This window comes from Nelumbo lutea, chromosome 4 (assembly GCF_056320005.1).
Source record: "Nelumbo lutea isolate HS-2025 chromosome 4, American lotus-T2T, whole genome shotgun sequence".
Taxonomy (NCBI): domain Eukaryota; kingdom Viridiplantae; phylum Streptophyta; class Magnoliopsida; order Proteales; family Nelumbonaceae; genus Nelumbo; species Nelumbo lutea.
The window spans coordinates 28,166,428-28,186,347 of NC_142687.1; the positions used below are offsets into that span (position 1 = coordinate 28,166,428).

The 19,920-nt window shown below is 38.2% G+C and overlaps 1 non-coding gene and 1 pseudogene across 1 annotated transcript; both read right to left on the bottom strand.

Annotated features, from left to right (window-relative positions):
- Nucleotides 1–15,453: 15,453 nt before the first annotated feature.
- Nucleotides 15,454–16,962, bottom strand: LOC148854818 (U-box domain-containing protein 17-like; annotated as a pseudogene).
- LOC148854819 (small nucleolar RNA snoR14) lies at nucleotides 16,307–16,394 on the bottom strand. The gene has a single exon (XR_016095385.1). It is a non-coding gene; the product is annotated as a small nucleolar RNA snoR14 (small nucleolar RNA).
- Nucleotides 16,963–19,920: the final 2,958 nt, after the last annotated feature.

A 19,920-nucleotide genomic window follows, 5' to 3' on the forward strand; every position in this document is an offset into this window, starting at 1 on the left:
TAAAAACTATTAATTTATTCATGAAAAAAGAGAAATACTGTGAGAGAGAGAGAGAGAGGAGAGACAAGACCCGTTGATGATCATGATTCATGAAGGAAACTATGAAATCAATAAAGAAAGCAGTCAAGTGGGTTCGGTTAAACTATATAAGTTTAATTGGCTAATGGAAGACAAGAAGTAGATAAGCAAACCTCACACAGTTGCATTAAGAATCCAAACAATTTTGACTTGAGTAAAGTATATTATTATATATAAAAGAAAAGTGTTTTCTTTTCCATGTACATGCGTCAATATCAAATGACGTAACAATATTATTTTGGTCATCAGACCGGGTCACCCAATCATTGATTGAAAGAAAGTCATGAGCTGGGCCTCGATTCTCAATATATAGATCGCGGCCGATTCAGGAATTTTTCTGCAAATTAAATGGTCAACTATAGTGGAAACCACTGTGCATTCCCTTTATATATACACACCTTTTAAAAGTTGGGATTCTGATCGTGGTTTTGTGTACCATTCCAGTTGAAAGCGTAAAACTGGGGGTGGCAATATGCCATATGGAGATCCTTCCTGGTGGGGTGGGGATGGGGTCCTTCTTGTCTGGTTATTGATCGATCGGTTCGGCTCAGAAAATGCAAAGAAAACCAACTAGTTCTGATTTTTTTTTTTTTAAGTTAGATTAGAAAATTTGGTTGGCCACTGTTTATGAGAGAATTAAAAATTCATCGGTGTTGGATGGGAGATCAAATCAACCCCTCACAATATCTCACAGCACATCTTTTATTGTGTATTAAACACATCTTCTAATGATAATATCAAAAATAATAATATCATCATTTAAAGATATTTCTAATATACAGTGAGAATGTGCTGTGGGAAATTGTGGAAAACAATCTTATGACGGGCTGATTTGAAATCATTGAATGGATCCAAAAGTTTCTGTTTACTATTGATCGACCATGTATATTTGGATGGTTGATATGCATAATAATAATAATTATATAAGGTGGTTTGGGGGAATGAAGAGACTTCCATGAAAAAAAGGATTATTGGTTGGTCGGATCATCGAGAATCGTCAACCCACCCTTAGGCTTAATCGCATAAGCATAAAATCTCTCCTACAACTACAAATTAAATTAAATTAAATTGGGTGGGTGTTATTTAATGTAAACAGTTGCCGAATCTGCTTATTTATGGGCTCCAAGAATAACACTAGCTGGCCCAGAGATGTCTTTTGAGGGGAAAGACTCAAAAAGACGTGTGATATACAGTTGGGAAGGTAACTGCGTCTAGTCATTAGAGCTTAGAGGAGGATCAAGGATGTACGAGAGAGAATGATCAGCTAGCTGGTTGTGGTGGACACTGGCCTGGTGAGGGTTTGGTTCCAACTCGAAGATTTGATGTGGAATTTTTTGATGGGTGGATGCAAGTAATTACAGTACAAGTTAGCTAGCGCGCGCTCTCTCTCTCTCTAGCTAAGGTGCCCTCGGTCTTAGCTTTGAATGTCCCTAAGCTACCATGAAAAATAATGATGGATGGGTCATTGCCTCTGCAACTTGATCTTATAAAAAGAAAAACAAACACTTTAGAGTATTACAATCCTGTTTTGTTTGTGGCGACTTGTGAGTCAAATTTCAAATTTTAAATCCATTTCTAGACATCAAAATCTAATTCCTTTAAAGGAAGCCCACCAATCAATCAGTGTCCCATTCGGTATCCATGTCGGCCTCCTTGCAACTTCTGTTGCCATCATTCACAAAGTCAATGAGGTCAACCAAATTTTCAAATAAAATAAACAAAGCATCTAGTTCTCCTCTCTCACAACATGGATATACTATGATGAACCATTTTTGAGTTTTTCTTTTTCTTTAGGAAAAAAAAACAAAAACAAAAACAAAAAACTAGCTTCCATGAGCATCGGAATATTGAACACGAATCCAACCCCAATTTACCTGCCAGATGAATTTTGAGAAAACAATGGGTTCTTCACTTCTTAATTAAAACGCTTGTTTTTAAGGGAAAAAGGTCTGCTAGCTGAACGGAATAGGGGTGGCATCCATTTAAGCTCATGTGAGGAAGAAAAACAAAAGGGTTCCTCATTTTTGCCAGGCAGAAGGCAGATGGAGACGGATCCAACAACACAAATTCCCTCTCATTCCAGGATAAGTCTTGCCTCTTCTGTAAAGAGATAAAGGTGCGTTTTGAAGTTGATGTTGTTCTACTAGAATTTGCATCTTAGCCCAGCCCATAATCTAGCCATAAATCACATCCAACTTCAGCCCAGAACAGCTTGGGCGATTACTTACGTTACGTTCCCCCAGTGAGCGTTGCCGAGTAACGTATAATGGGAAGTAGGCCCATCGGGTGTAGTTTACAAGATTATACGTAGCAGCTGAGGTGGCATTCAAGAAAGAAAGTGACGTATCTGTCAAAAGTACCATATTAACCTTTTTCAAGGACGGGGTGAGGGTATTTTAAGGGACAGGCGCCAAAATTTTTCGAAGTATTCATTGAACGTGCTTACAACTTCGTGCCAAGTTCATCTGAATCCCTCATTAACAGCCCAACAATCTTGAAATAATAAGCTTTGCTTATATTTTCTGTTTGGGTTCTTAACGAATCATGGCCTGGAAATTGGACTTTGGAAACTATACAGCCCACAAGAAACCAACTCGAGCCCCTTTCTTTTCTTTCCACATGAATGTGCATGAAGGGAAATTGGCTCGGGCTGCTATCAATAAAAGATTGTTAGTGTTGTTACCAAGGATGGGGCTGAGGGCAACAAGATAACTTTTCTTCTTTGGCCGAGGCCGACATGTCCAACCTAAGAGTAAGAGAGCACGTCAGAGGCTCCCGGGTGTTATCCCATGGGCAGAGACTCCAACAATCAAGTTAGTCAAGCATATGAGAGGGGTGGGACGAGGCCTAAGACGAGAGCTCAGACGAGGTCACTCGAGAACTAATAAGAAGGAGAGCAAGAATGAGCAAGATGGTTTTACCTGGAGAGGGGCACCCCTATTTATACTTGACCTTGCCTTGGGAGTAGTTGGAGGTGGTTAGTAGTGGGTGGCCAAGATTGCATCCAGCCGACACCATGTGCTGCCATCTGGGTCTTGCCACATGTACCTATATCAGTTAGAATTTTCTTTCAACTTGCATTATTATAATCTTTAGTTTACCGACAGGGGAGGTTCAATATAGAAAGCAAATGTGAATGCAACAGAACGCAAATGGTTAAGTACAAACTCTGATTTTCTTCTGCTTCAAATTTGACTTTATCTTATTTATTTGTGATAAATAAAATAGCAAGTAAAATTATGTGATCCCTACATATTATATGAAAGAGAGTAGAAATAGGAGGAAGGTTATTTGTTTAAGGTGTAAGAGGTAAAATGATGCTCTCCCCATTTTAATCAAGTAAGAGTAAGGTGATGCAATGGGACAAAAAAGTGCAAATTTTTTTTATCAATTAAAAGTACAAATCATAATCACAAATAAAATGGATGCAATGCTGAACTGGGTGCTATTCTGGAGTCCAAATTTACACTGCAAATAAACGGCGACTAAATAGAAAGGAAGATATTTATATCAATTACGTAGGGAAAAACTATCTCTGGTAACTGATATAGTATCATTTCTAGCATGATCATTGGTTATTATTGCAAGGTCCGCTGTAGTAGTAGCTCAATAAAGCTACCAGGTAGGTCAAATATATAATCCCAAGTTCCCAAGTTCTGGTTGGGCTTTCAGACAAAACCCACTGTCGGGGTTAAAACATATATGGCCTAGACAGCCCATTAAGACGATAGTCGACAGCCTGGCCCTAAGAGTGATGAGCTCATGAATGATGATTACGCGTGCCCCTTGATCTTCATGTCCATGAGATGGCCTTTCATGGATTAATATCAGTTCAATAGTTGATCAAAGAGACTCGGTGTTAATACAAAGCAAATTACCATGATGGTCTCTAACAATGTTACCAGCACCAGCTTTAGTAATTCCACTGCCCCAGAGATGTTTACCTTTAGCGATCCAATCAAAGGCTTGGATCACAAAGTTTGTAGCAGGTTGATGGTTTGATTTGTAGAAGGATCACTTCTTGTAGTTGATGTAGACATGAAGAAGTCATTAGCACCTCTTGCATGATTTATTATGGTCACGGGGTTAAAAGCTCTTTGATTAAAAACATGCTCATTTCTGTATGTCCATATCAACAACAACATTGAGAAGCCACACATACAAGAAGGAAAGCCGGGGACTTATCCCAGGTCCCAACATAATGATAGTCAATCCGATTTTGAAACCCTCCATTCTTAGGTTCATAGTGGAGCCAAACCATAAGGTTGGACCGCTGGGCAGTATAAGAGAATGTGCTTCAAGGACTCAATTGTTTCTCCCATTAATTTTGAAATGCTGATATAAACATATTCTTTAGTTAACACAATTCTAAGTATATATGCAGCAGCGCCTAATGTAGAGTATGAGTCTCGACTCTCGAGAGAAGATTCTTGTAGTATCAAAGTCATTTCCAAGTCAACCTACCCGAAAAATATTTTTCCTGTTTGAGCATCCAGGTTCCTCTAGTAAAATGAATTTTAAACAAGACCAAGTGGAGAAATTACCATGAGGAATAAGAATCCACACCAAACAATCCGTTCTTTGAGCTGTAGTAGCTGAATCTTTAGTTTTCCTGCTAAAGACACACACACATACATTCTCTCTCTCTCTTCTTCAGATTTTAGAGGGATGCAAATCGAATATACAATTTGAAGAATTTACACATCAATGGGCCCAAGCTTTTGGATTGGGCCCATTTAATATTTAACAAATTTTCAACCCGAGCCCGTCCAATATTTAGGAGTAGATACGATTTAGTAGATGAATTTTCAAGAGAAAAACTAACGAGCCCTTCTTTTTGGTGTGCTAATTTTCTCACAGTTTTTCCCCATAAACTGGATGTTTCCGGTGGAAAAACAAAAATATCCCTATTTAATTATATGATAGGAATAAATTGGTAATTCATATTTAGAAAATACAAAAAGAAAAAAAATTATTAACTAGTCATTAGAGAGATGTGTCCAGTTAGTTATAATAAATAGGTCTCTAATGGCTTAAAAAAAATGGATGTCTCTAATATTTTCCCCATATTTATATATGTATGTGTTTGTACTTTGTATGTATGTCAATTTGATTTCATTTGACCAAATCAGAAATTGATTGGGTTTTGATCTGATTATATTACACCTACCATACCAATTACCAAACAAAAAGGTAGGAGTGGGTTGGGACTGTATACCTAAGTTCAACTTCGACTCTAGTGAGTGCGCAACAGAGAGGTCTAATGCAAAATGGAAGTTTCACCCAACTGAACAAGCTTACAAGGGCGTATCTCTAATTCAAACTCCTATGTCACAAATACTGCTCAAGCATATAAAACAATAGAGGACATGAATTAATTACCACTACCACCAGGTACCCGAAATGAAATTAAGAAAGAACAGACCAAAACCACTTTGCTATATTCATGGATTCCTGGTAGAATGGAGTCCTTGGATTTCTCCTACTCAACATGAATGCCCTCTGATCCAGATTCCAAAGAATACATGACCCCTCCTTTTGGGTTTTCTATCAAGGCATCAAATATATGTTTTAAACTTGTAATCCCATTCACATATTTGGGGCTACATGGAAAAGAAAATCCATGAAACATTCTTCTAGAGGGATAGGCTTCGAATACATACATCTTGTAGGACTTCTTGACTCTTCAAATCTAGTACAAGGCCGAGTTTTCCACCAGGCACCGCCTTTTAATCTAATACTAGTAAGTGTGCATGTGTATTTTACATGGGAGATTGTTACGATAATGATTAAAGTATGAAAATTACAAAGAATTAGAAAAAAAATTCAACACATTGTGCATGTGTATTGTTATGATAATGCTTTGGATTTATTTGGTCATCAGTAGATGAGCTTCATATGTGGTACAAATAAAAAAATACCTATGAATATTGTTCCTTCACGACCATCTTTCTTGGACCATGACTTCGCAACCCATTGTGAAGGGGTGGAACCTATACCCCATGTCTTGTGTAATTCCTAATCTTCAAATAAACAAAATTCCTTTTCTTTTGATAAATGACAAAAAACAATTTGGACCTGGTCATATTAAATAAATGACAAAAAAAAACAATTTCTTATAGAAAATAGATCAAATCCATATCCCATAACATTTTCTCAACTATGTTTCACTCCTAATGCAATACGGGTTTTCCCTCTCAAAAGCAATGGCATAGCCAATTCAAAATCCAAATAAATAAAGAAAAACCTTTAAAAAACTTTTAATGCATAGAAGAATATATTTCATTGAATTACCCTTCAAGTTAACAAAAATATGCCCATCAAAAAACTCAGCAAACTCAATAATATGCTTTGGCCTCTTGAAATCAATGTATGCTCAGTAATATTGTTGATGCTTTAACTGCAAAATCATTTCAACATCTATTAAGTGCAACTTCCCTAATACTTGTTGCTTGTTTGAAAGAAAGCAAGGTATTTGCATAAACTCTTTTAGTAGCCACCTCCACAATTCTAAAGCTATAAACATCTCTCAATAAGGTATTTAAAATTGTATGATACATGTTTCTAACTTCAGGATTATAAACAACTACCTAAGATTAAGATCAAAACCAAGCTATATATCCATGAGATAGTTTTCTGATTAAAAAGCAAAGGATGAACCATGAGAAAGAAATAGAGGCAAAATTAAAAGTCTTCTTTTTTAAAACAATTATTTCCCAACTATCAACATCGTCCTTGGAGGAAAAGCTCCAACATAGCAAATAAAAATGGGCTTTTAGCCGATAAGGGCAACTTTTTGAGAACGGACCTGCTCCTCACACCTGGCGCCTCACACGCATATCCTACCATGCATTGGAAACATCTCCCGTACTTATTCATTATTATTCATAGGAGATGTTCCCAATGCACGGTGGATGTACATAAGAGGTGCCCATTTGTGAGGAGCAAATCCCGTCTCCAACTTTTTGTCCTTAATATCAATAAAAATAATAATTTTCATATAATTATTAAAATAAGATAACTTTTTGGGAAAAATATCAATTAAGGGTAGGTCCGTTCTCAAAAAGAAAGATAACAGTAGGCAGTACTGTTGCTCGTCTTCCTCAACTAACAAAGAAAGAGTTCTTTGTGCCAAACTGAAAATCTCAGGATCTGGATTCGAAAACACAGACAATGAGAATCATGAGACGAAAGTGGTTTCATTACTTGAAGGTCACAGTGGCGGTGGGGGTTTGGAGGTTTCCATGAGAGAGAGAGAGAGAGAGAGACTGGGTGAAGTGAAGCCAGGAGCTAAATCGATGAACTGTGAGGATTGCGGTTTTTGTTTTCCATCTCATTGACTGCTTTGAGAGAGGAGAGAAGAGAAGAAAACATGAGTGGTTTCAGGGAAGTTCATTTTAGGCGGTTTATCACCAGAAATTCCTGATTTAATTTCCGGCGTTGGAACAGCAGTTCCAAGAGAAGGTCAATGTCTAGATCCTTTTATTCTAATTATTATATAAAATTATTATTTTTATTGATATTAAAGGCAAAACAAAGTTACATTACTTGAGTTTCTAGTTTAGTTAGTCTGGAAAAGAATAACTAAAGGACTTCCACTAGGTTGTGATACAAATGATCCTTGATGATTTTTCCACCAAACAAAGGATCCTTGAAACTATGAAACTATGCTAACAGAATGCAATAGACTCGACCATAAAAACTGCCCCTTTTCTTATTTCGGCCAATGACACATTGTTTATAAATTTGCAGTTATTTTCTTATAAAAAAAATGAAAAATAACAACAGGTCTTTTGATCCATCTTGAAGCTTCCATTCAAATCAGATATAATTTATCAATTGCATGGTTATTAAAGGAAAAAAAAAAAAGGATTAATAATTGAAAGAAGTACTATCCAATAACATTTAAGAATGGGTGTCAAGGAAAGAAATGAGAGGTTTGCAATCATTTTTTTTTTTATTTCTTTCTCTTTTTGTACACGATTGTGAAAGATGGTGTTAGAGGGTCAATGTCAGGTCTAAGCTGCTTTCTCCTTGCTTTTTTCTTTTCTCTTTTTTCCTGTAACAAGGAGGTGAGAGCACTACTGGAGGGCTTGTAAACTTGATTTCTTCCTCGAAGTTTTTCATTTCGAACTTGGGAACCCAGCCTGACTTCTTCTCCTGCTCACCCATCAGCTTAGTCCTCTTCCTTGGAGGTGAAAAGGATGATGACTCTTTAATTTCAAATCTTCTACCATTGATGTGTATCTGAAACTTTTGTTCAACGCAAAAAATCTCTTAACCTTCTGTTCTTCTTCTTCTTCTTCTTCTTCCCTCTTGATTCTCTTGATCACATACATGTTTCGTGCTCCTATCCTTTCCAGTTTGTGGATAAGACAAAAGATATAAAGGAGATAAGAAATTGAGCGTAGTCTGCACCTTCTCAATGTTTGGTTTGTTTAAGTGATGAAGTGCAAAGGAAGATGCTTATATATGCAATAGACTTGACAATAGAAACTTCCACCACTGCCCCTTTTCTTGATGTGAAATTGTAGGGAATAGATAGTGGGAGATAAACCAGTTGTCTCTTAGAATACAAATGTGAGAGGTGTTTGTGGGAGATAAAAACCGTGAAGTTGGAGGAACAGTTTGTGGGAGATAAAACTGTTGTATTTTGGTTATAATTATTGTATGAGTAAATTATATATATGCCCTCTATATGCATAGACATGTAGGGGTAAAATCTATCAAAGAAAATTCGAGAAAGAGTGGCTATTCAGTACTTTTAGAAGTAGCATAGATATAGATATTTTAAAATTTTTGAAAAATAATCAAGGACAAAAAAGTCGTTTGCCCATTTTAACGGGCAGATGTTCCAATCAGGATTAGATGATTAGGAATTGGGATTGGCTCTGATTGGATGTAGAGTAAATTGGGGTAGTCTCATGATAAGTTAGGTCAGTTGGCTATTGGAGGACGAGGTGCTCCAAAGAATTTTTCTAATTGTAATTAATTAAGCACGTATCCCCATCTCCAAACCTATTATCCAAAGGGACGCTATGCCAATTTGTCAATCTTCTAATCTAAAAAAAAAAAGTAAATAACAATAAATGAAGGGAGAGAGTATGAATGATAAATTTGAAGACAATCAATTTCCAATTAACCTTTTCTATGGTTTGCCAAATGCCAACCAAGTCATGGTAGTTATTTAATTTGATACATTTGGACTGAAGAATAATCACTTCTAAGTCAATATGAAAGTAGGTGAATTCTATTAATAAGAACTAAATGCTCGTTTGGGAATGCTTATGACATAAATAAACCCTTATCCTAATAAACACTTGTCAGTGTTTGGTGAAAAAGTGTTTCTTTCAAATGGGTAAGATAGGTATTTTGAAATTTATGAGATAGGCCAAAACAGGCTTAAACAGAAGCCGAAATTTTGAGTCTATTCAAAATGAACTTATTTTCTGAAAAAGTGACTATTCGGGCTTATTCCTTGAATGTATATAAGTAGTACTTGTTGGTGTGGTCCTGGCCTAAAATAAGGTTTTTTTCCAACAAGTGCTCAAGAATAAGCACGGGTACCCAACCATTCTTACTTGACACCATGGCACCATGGTCAAATAAACAAGTTAATGTTTGAAGAGGAAATGTGATTTACATCTGTACATCAGCCCTAGTTGAGTTTTAATTTTTCTTTTCTTGTTTTCTGTCTCCAAAGATTGGGATGCTAAGGTAAATAAGTAGATTCACCATCAAATTTAAGTCATCTACTTTTTCCCTAACCTTTATTGTGTTAACATCGCTCATCTTTTATTGTTTCTCATTCTTTAGAATTTGAAACATTCAACCCGGAAGTAGATAAATAGTTACGGCTCACCTGTTACTTTACAACACATAACAAGTTAGAAACACAGGTGGGTAGGAATGGCAATTGGGGGGATTATATTCCCCGTCCCCAAATCCCTACCGGGGTTAAAAGTTATCCTTAACCCCAATACTGATGGAGATGGGTTTCCCACGGGGACTCAAATTTCCAAATTTTTTTTAATTAACAGTATTTTTTTGAAAAATAAATGAAACTTTTTAAAACATAAATGACAATTTAAATATATTTTATAATATATTTAATATAAATAATATCTAATATATATTGGGGTCGAGGCAAGGCGGGGACTTCATTCACCATCCCCAACTCCAACCCCGGTCGTGAATCCCTATTAATCCCCATCCCCATCCTCACCCTGCCAAAGCCCCATCCCCGACCTCATTGGGTTAGGCAGGTTGGGTACCCAATGGGGATGTAGAAAATTGTCATCCCTATGAATGGATGCTTTATATTTTATGCTTCTACTTCCAACTTAGTGTTACATGCTCCACAACATTCCCATGTGCAAACTTTTAACTGTCTCTAATGAGTGTAAGTAAAAATCCCAAATTTCTTTTTTATTATTTTATGAAATCTTAATTTTAGTTTTGTCGAACCTAATGCCTCTTCTTCTCTCCCTTTTTCTTTTCCATCTCTACTTTACACCACCCCTAACAATGGTGATTGTTAACAGCTATTTCATATCTTCTTTTAATATGTACTCATTCCAAAATGAGCCTAAGGCCTTGTTCGCTTACAATTTTGTAATTTACCCGAATACGTGCATTTATCCGGTAAATGCTTCTTGAGTAAATTCACTTGTCCATGTTCTTTGATTCCCAGGTAAGTAATAGAATGACTTTTTTACCCATAAAAAAGCTAAAATTAAAATGGGCAAACTTGTCCCATTATGTTTTACAAACTTTCTCCTTATGTGAGAAAGTTATTTATCTACTTGGGAGATAGGTAAGTTTAACTCTAGTAAGTGAGTGAAGCTAATTTTACCATGGGGCCCAATACTTATTGCAAAAAGAATATTATAAAGTTGGTCAATGAAAAAGAGATACCCATTGACCAATTTTCCTCTTCTTATTTATGGGTAAATGAACGGGGCCTAAATGGTGATTCCACCTCTTTGAAGGGCTTAACGTTCAAATGGAATGAAGAAGATATGGTACTACTGACGAGCAATTGGACTCTTGGGAGCAGTTGGAATGAGAACAAGTGCTTTATTCACCGACCTCTTTGAAGGACTTGAAAACAATAACAATAAATATTTGCTATTAGATTCATGCGCAAAGAATAAATCCATGGTCACCTTTTCTTCCCAAGTAGGTTAGAGATGGAGAAGGCCACCAAGCACATGTAGAAAAAAGAGAAACAAAATCTTGAAAGAACTTAAAAACTTTAACTAGCATGGGAGGTTGACGGATTTACAGAGGAAATGCAACTGGGTGAAGTTTTCATATATGAAGTTTGGTATTGGTGTGTACTGATATGGTTGATACTCTTTATTTTTTTTTATTTTATAATAATGAAAGGGTCCCAAAATATGCTCGTGACCTTTTAAAGCTTTTAAACTATTTGTGTATCAGTATATCTATGCATATATAGATACATTATCAATATGATACACCCGATATCGATATTTTAATCTTTGATATGAATAGAAAAACAAAAAAAAAATTAAAATAAAAAACCAATTACCCTTATGATTGACAAACTTGCACATGAAAGATGATGGTGCATAATCCGGTCACTCCTATCTGGCACTTACGTGGCTCTTGGAAGGTACCTGAGATGGAGAAGAAGAAGATTCCCCGGGGGGTTTCCCGGTGGAAACACTCCGATGCTTAAATTAGTATTCTGTAGGAAAAGCAATGAGAAGATGAAGGCTAAGAGTGCAGATAGAGCGTGAGTAGAAGATCATACCTCTCTCCCTTGATAATAAGCTCCTTATAACAGAAATCCGTTGCATCAGGCCCATTGGCCTCTGACAGGGCAGGTATAATCGCCGTTGTTAGCCTGCCGCAGCCGTTACTAGTAAGGATTGAGGTGGCACGCGCGAGGCCATCATTGCAGGGTATGTGCCTGTCGGGTGTGAGGCACCCTCTAAAGGTGGCAGGCACAACGCTGTCTAACGAGGGATATGGCTACTGTCCCCAGATTTGTCAAGTACGGTGGTCGGGCAGGAGGTCTTCCTGCGATATGCCAAACTACCCTTCCGTGAGTTACCCTGTGCCGGGCTACCTTGTAAGCGGCGAGCTACCTGTGGTAAGCTAAGCCGAGCTGTCTGGCCCGAGGTGTCTTCACCTTGGGGTGTCTATAGGCGGATCGGTGTGTTCTTGTCTGGGAGTGGTCCGAGATCCACTGGGAGGAGCTCGAGTATTAGGAAAGGTCAGGGGGCCCCGAGCTCGGAGGTAGCTCGGGGTGCCTGAGCCCCCGGGGTGGCGGTGCAAGCCAGGCGGCTCCTGGTGAGTATTCTATTCCGTCGAGTTGTCGGGCTGAACTCAGTGGGACCTTCCCTCCGAGTTGCGGTTGCGCCTGCTGTATTGTCGCGCTGAGTCATCTTTTGAGCAAGGTCACACATACATGTACTCGGGCTACAAGATCGGGTGAAATCACCCTCCATCAAAAGGCATCATTTGCGTGTGAATATAATATGTAGATTTCTGAGTGGTTCTAAAGCCCCCCACATAGTATAGGGAGTTCAACTAATTTGACCTCTATGGACTATGGGTTTGTTCAAGCCTCAAGTCCAAAAAGAGCTCATACCCATAGGGGTTTCTGGGTGTTATGGGACTCCATTGATAGAAGTTGTCTGCTTAATTTTTGGGCCATAATCAAAAAGACAAATTTTATTATACACAATGCATAGGAATGACAATTTCCCCCTAAAATGAAGGCCTTGCCCCGCCCCGGTTGGGGTGGGTTTTCCCTAATTTTAAATGGAACAGAGTTTGTACATAATTCTCCAAACCCAATGGTAAATTAGTAAAACATCTTGGGTTTAATATTAATTTCTAAAATACCAGCAAGATCCCCCAAATTATTAAAACCTTAGGGTCCCAAAATTCCATTTTTATAATACCCCCAAATTGCATAAATCTAATTCCTAAAATGCCCCAAATTCTCGTAATCCTATTTTTAAAATACCTCTAAATTAGATGCATTTTTAGGTGGTTATGTCGGGGTAGGGAAAATTTGGGGATTCCTTGTCCCCAATGGGGAGTGAGTGCCCCATCCCGCCACCGAGGACAAGGTAGAGTATTTTGGCTATGGAGTGGGGATGGAGAGGGGGTGCCTAACCTCGAACCCGCCCCATTGCCATTCCTAACAATACACTCTTAGGTAGGGGTGGCAATTTTTCACCCAACCTGCTAAACCCACCCAACCCACCCAATATCTAACCCGCCCAGCCTGCCCATTTACTTGGTGGGTTGTGTGATCAACCTGTCACCCAACCTACCTATTTAAATGGGTTGGGTTGTGAATAGGGATGTAAATGGATCGATTTCGAATCAGATCAGGCAATATCCGAATTCGAATCCGATTAAATATTTGAATATTTGATTCAATTTGAATTCGATTAATTAATTATTTTAGATAATTAATAAATATTTTATTGATATAAAGTATATAAATATATAAATTATTTATATAACTTAATTATTATATATAAGAATTAAATAATCGACCGAATTCAAATATTTATCGAATCAAATAAGGTCATATCCGAATTCGAATTCGATTAACTATTCAGTAAGAATAGGATATCCGAATTTGACCGATTAGATATTCGAATTACCCAAATTTGATTCGATTATGTCGAATATCGAATTCGAAATTGGATTTCCGAATACCGTTGACACCCCTAGTTGTGAATAACCATTGGGTTAACCATTACAAACATTAGTATTAATTTCTTAGCCTTTTTTCTATTTTCTTCATTTGAATTAAATAATTTATAATTAATGCATTAATTTTCTATTAATTGTTGACTAAATTTAGTTTTGTCTTGAATCAACACACTTCACCCAACATAAATCCAAATCAATTTGACCCAAGTTCGGATCAGTTCAACACGATCTGACCCAATCCAACATATACCAATCCAAGTCAACCCGAATCCGAAATAGACATTGGACAGGATGGCTCGATACCGCTTGCTTTGCCTGGTTTGGGTCATCCAGTCCAACCATTATTGACATAGCCCAGCTCGACTCGGTACAAGTTGATCCGAGTCGACCCAAATTTGAAATAGGTTGGACTGGGTGGGGTTCGAATCCTAAACCACCCGACTTGCTTTGCCCAGTTTGGTTCATATCCATTCAACTCGACCCAAATTTGGCCCGGTCTGATTTACTTCTTTTGACCCATTTTGGCCTAATCGGTTTGGCCCGAAACCCATGCACAAACCTGATATGAGCTTACTCAAGTCAATCCACCATTGATTGAACCAGTCCGATCTGATCCAACCAAATTGAGTTGGCCTGATCAGGGTCTTGCCCGACCAAATTGAACCAATACTGATCCAATCGAGTTTTGTCCTACCGGACTGATCCGGATCTAAACGGTTCAACCACTCTTGAATTTGATGTGATTACCTCGAAGACAATTTAATTAGATAGTTCAAGTTGGTCTAACCAATTTGAACCTATATAGTTCGTCAAATACGAAACCTGAACATAGTTAAATGGCTTTGTTGTTTGTATAAAAATAACATGCATGTAATGTCATTTGAACCTTCACCACTTGTGTAAATAGCATCTACTATTACCACTAAGATATGACTAACTTATTTGTTAAAAATGAGTTAGTGTTTTGTTTTAAATACATAAATATAAGATTAATGATTTTGGGTGGATTAGATTGGATTAAAGTGGGTTTGGGTTGAACCCAATCCTTTTAATTTTATATAATTGGGTAATTAACGGGTTGGTGGGTTAAATCGGTTGGGTTGCAACTCAACCCAAACCAAACCCAACCCAACCTCCCCAATTGCGACCACTACTCTTGGGAATGGAGGACCAAACTTGAATGGTGTTTTCCTTGGGCAAAAAATTTTGTTTGTTTTTGTGATTCGTGGGATCATGCTACCCCCCGCCGTATGTAGCATGTATCTGTTTTTCATAAAGAAAAAAAAAAAAGCTAGGTTGCCCATACACACTAAATTCTTTGTTTTATCTATGGGAAAATTAGAAAGACCCCATTACTATTGGGTCTGTGACAAAAACCCCCATATAGCATTAGACAAAAACCCCTTTCTGTTAGTCTTTCGTCAAAATCTACCATTGCAATATTTTTTAATCCCTATACTACCCTTAAAAAAAATACTGTTCATCTTCCCGACCTCACGATACCCGAATAGCAGCGGCGGCGGACTTCGAAAGTCTTCTTTCTCCCGATTTCTCTCTTCCCCTTCCCCTTTCTCTCCCTTTTTTTTTTCTCGATTTCCTCTGTTTTCTTATGTCGAGGTAGCAATAAAAGGAATCGTATTCAGAACTGGTTGGTACTTGTATCTCCTACTTATATTTTGGCGAAGTAGCAAAATTCATCATTGCATCTGGTCCTCTCAACTGAATAGCTGTAGCATCCTCGATAACCCCAATCCGGCCGTCCTTCACCACAAGCGAGAAAAGGGCAGGAACTGCACCCAATTCAACCATGGTGGCACAGTTGAGCGGGTAAAGCGAAATACCAAAGAGGGCTTTAAGGGCATCCTTCATCGACCTTGCAGGTGAATTGGAGTTCCGAATGATGTCGACAAGAGCAAAGATGATATCCCGCTTGGCTCCAATAATGAGTTGATACTCATCAACGGCGAGAAGGCTGTAAAGGGTTGTGGCGGCATTTTGAACAGTGGCAGGGGTTGAAGTGGAGAGGCGAAGAACGTGGGAAAGCACATCAAGAAGGCCGCAAGTGGACATGAGCACATCGCGGTTGGATGTTAAGAAGGGTAGCCACCACGTTTTCCTGGGCGACGGTGGAGCTAGCTTCTATGGTTGTGGTTGTGCCTCTGAGCCTCCCTAGCTCTCCTGGGTTGATTGATGCGAGGCCGATATAACCAGAGTTTGTTCATATAAATATGCATGCGCCTATAACTGGACACTCTTGAAGCTGAACATGACAAACTGTGAATGCAGCTGGACGAGTAGGGCTGCTGAATGAGCAGTTTTGTAGAACCAAGAATGACACCAGAAAATCTCGCAATACTCCTAAAAGGATATAGAAAACAATAAATCCAAAATACGAAAAAAACGGAAAGCTGCAAATCAAAGAAAATCAAACCCCAAATAAATAAATTAAAAGAAAAAGAAACAAAACCTCCAATGGCGTGTTGGAAATGAATTCAAGGTGTTGATTGTTGTGGAGAAAACAATCAGAACATGTTGGGATTCATGATTAACATCACACTAATAATTTCAGTGGATTGACAGACCATGAATTTCATCAGTCACCGCATCTTCCCCCAACATCCATCAAGACACCATTAACCAGTGTTTTGAAATAAGGAAACTAAAGAGAGTGGAGAACAATCAGAAGGTAACCTTCTGCTATGAAGGTTAGAGTGAGGGAGAACGTTTATTTGACTGAAGCAATTGCCAAAGTTTATTATGAAGGTTAGAGTAGCCACCGTGTTTTCCTTCCGAATGGTTTTTTCTTTTATTTGGAAACTTCTAGCAAAACGTTCTCCCTCACTCTAACCTTCAGTCAACTTCTGCAATTGACTGAAGCAATTGCCGAATGACACCAGCTTCTGCTATGAAGGTTCTCCGCTCTCTCTAGTCATGATGGCGCTAGCTTTTGCTATGTATGTTTAGAAGAGTACCCATCTCTCGAATGGCGCCAACTTCTACTATGAAGGAATGGCTATCCGGGTCGTGCTTGGAGATGAAACGAAGCTCGCGAATCGCCTCGGTTTGTTCTAAAACGGAACTCAGCCTCTGTACTAGACAAAAACGGGAAGGGGAAGAAGAGAGATCGGGGGAGAGAGAGAGGGAGAGAGAGGGAGAACTTCGGAAGTCTGTCATTGCTGCTGTTCGTGATCGTGAGGTAAGGAGATGAACAGTATTTTTCTTTCAAGGGGTTTAGGGATTAAAAAATATTACGACAGGTTTTGACGGAATGCTAACGGATGGGGATCTTTGTTTCATGGTCATAATACAGGGGTCTTTGTCTTAAAACAAAGTATAGGGGTATTTGTCACATACCCATAATACGGAGGTCTTTGTAATTTTCTCTTTATTTATTTACTTTTATTCAAAGTTCATAAATTTTGCAATGTACAGGCCAATAGATGGAATGTATAGAAACTAGTTGTGTTTCTTTTCGTCTGTATCATGCCAATAGAGGTCCGTATCAAACCATTTCAGGTATATATTGGCCGATACAAACCCGCTGTCCCTCTATCATTTATTTTTCTTTTATTGTTAATCCTTATAATGAGTCTTTCTCCCTCTCTCTTATTAATTATATTAATTACACCCTCTCTCATTAATGTTTCTTTTATTGATAATATTTCTCCTTAATTATTCTCTCTAATCTTTAAGGCAAATTTGAATTTGAATTTCAAATTTGATACACCATTCTAAAGCCTAATGCACATAATTTTGGGGTAAAAATTAAAATAAATAATAAAAAAGTTTGAACTTTGGTGAGTAGTTTGTAAAATCCATGAATCTACCTAATGGAGTGTATGTTCTTAATTGGCCCTGCGATCGGTTCTGTTCACAAACTGAACCGGCGCCGGTTCAGCCTTAGAGGGGGAATCCCTATTGTCAACCGGTCCTCTAACCGGTTCTACACCCTATGTTACCCGGCACCGGATGATGTCTTGAAGAGGGGGCTCGAATCTCTATCATGAACTGGTTCTGTGACTAGTCTTGGTTTGTTTGTGACCCGGCGCCAGTTCATGACTAGTTATTGATATCTTGCTGATTTATTTACTTATTTTGGTTATTTAATATTTACAAGTTTGCCATTATTTTGGTACACTATAAATACTTTATGTTTTAGGGTTTGTAATCAACTTTTTATCAATTATTCAAGTTGTGTGCTTAATTCTCTTTGTGAGTGTTATTTAGTTTCTGGATTGAAACTTGATCTTGAGATTTGTGTGTGACAATCTCTGTTATTACGCTATACACTGCACCAGGTGGTATCAGAGCGGGAGTTCACCCAATCAGATGGCTAACCAAGATGGTAGTGGTGGCAATCAACCTCGTGAAGGAGATCAGGGGTTACAAGCTGTTTGGAGAGCAAACGAAAAGCAGCGAATAGAAACTCGTAATATTGAACAACAGTTGATAGAGATCGCTGGACAACTACGGACTTGTTGCGAGAAGATGTTCCAAGGAATGGGAATAATGCATTGAATCAAGCCGGAGGAGATAACCACGGTAGGCCAATCATTGATCATATACCTTAATTACCTAGGAGACATATTGTTGATGATGATAGTGATGATGATTTAGAGTTTGGTGTTGCTCCAGTTAATCCTAGTGTTTGTAGGATTGGTAGGAATTGGCAATATCAGGGTAATTTTAATCACAATAGGAATGATGTTGAGTTTAAACTAAAAGTGGATATCCCTACTTTTAGTGGAGATCTGGATATAGAGGGTCTTCTAGATTGGATTACCGAGGTAGATCGTTTCTTTGAGTATATGGAGATCCCTGAAGAGAGAAGGGTGAAGTTAGTAGCTTTTCGATTGAAGGGAGGAGCATCTGTTTGGTGGAAACGAATGAAGGAGACTCGGATTAGAAAAGGAAGAGGTCTAGTTCGAATATGGAGATGTATGAAACAATTATTAAGAGGTAGATTTTTGTCTCCTGATTATGAACAATATATGTTTGAATCGTATCAAATATGTGCGCAGGGAATGAGGAGTGTGAATGAGTATACATCAGAACTTTTGAGCTTGGTCGAGAGAAACCAATTGTCAGAAAGTGATAATCGACAAGCAGCTCGTTATTTGAGTGGTTTGAAGCCTACTATTCGAGACACGATTGGAGTCCAGATGGTTATGAGTGTGCAGTAAGCAATGAACTTATCTTTGAAGGCTGAGTTAATGTTTTAAGAGAGGACTCGACCTGATAATTATCGACGGTATAGTGGGAATGACAATAGGCAAGCAGCTGTTGATAAGGGAAAACCAACTCAAGGGGTGCAACCTTCCAACTCGCCTAATGTAGCTAACACCAATAAGGCTACAACGGGAGGAAACACTCAAGGTAACACTTCAAACCCTCCTAAAAACACTAATCCTTGTGCAAAACCTGTTCCTTTTAAGTGTTTCAAGTGTAATGAGGTTGGGCATAGGTCTAATGATTGTCCCAAGAGAAAAGCAGTTAATATAGTAGAAAGGAAGGATGAAGAAATTTGTGATAATGAAGTGTATTGTGGGCCTGATGGAGAGGATGAAGGAAGTGATTGTGAACATGAGGAGTACACGTGTGTTGTGAGGAAACTTATGTTATCTCTGAAAAATGGGGATGACACACGCACTAGGTGTACGATGCAAGGTCAATTATTTGAATTAATCATTGATAGTGGTAGCTAGGAGAACATTATTGGTAGAGATGTGGTGAAGAAGCTGCAACTAACTCTTGAGAAACACCCGAATCCTTACATAATTGGGTGGATCAAAGAAGTTGGTGGCATACGTGTGGATGAACGCTACAAGGTTCCATTTTCTATTGGTAAGTATATTGATGAGATTTACTGTGATATTGTGGATATGGGTGCTTGCCATTTTTTTTTTTTTGGTAGACCTTGGTAGTTTGATGTAGATACAAAACACTTGGGTAGGAAGAACACATACCAGCTTGAAAAAGAGGGTGTGCTTTATACATTGTTGCCTATAGGGAAAAGAACCAAACCAAAGCTTCAAAAGTGGAGGGAAGGAACTTTCTTACCATAACGCATCGACACTCTGAGTTTGTAAGGGAGTGTAAAGATACTTGAGAGGTTTACTTGTTGGTTATAAA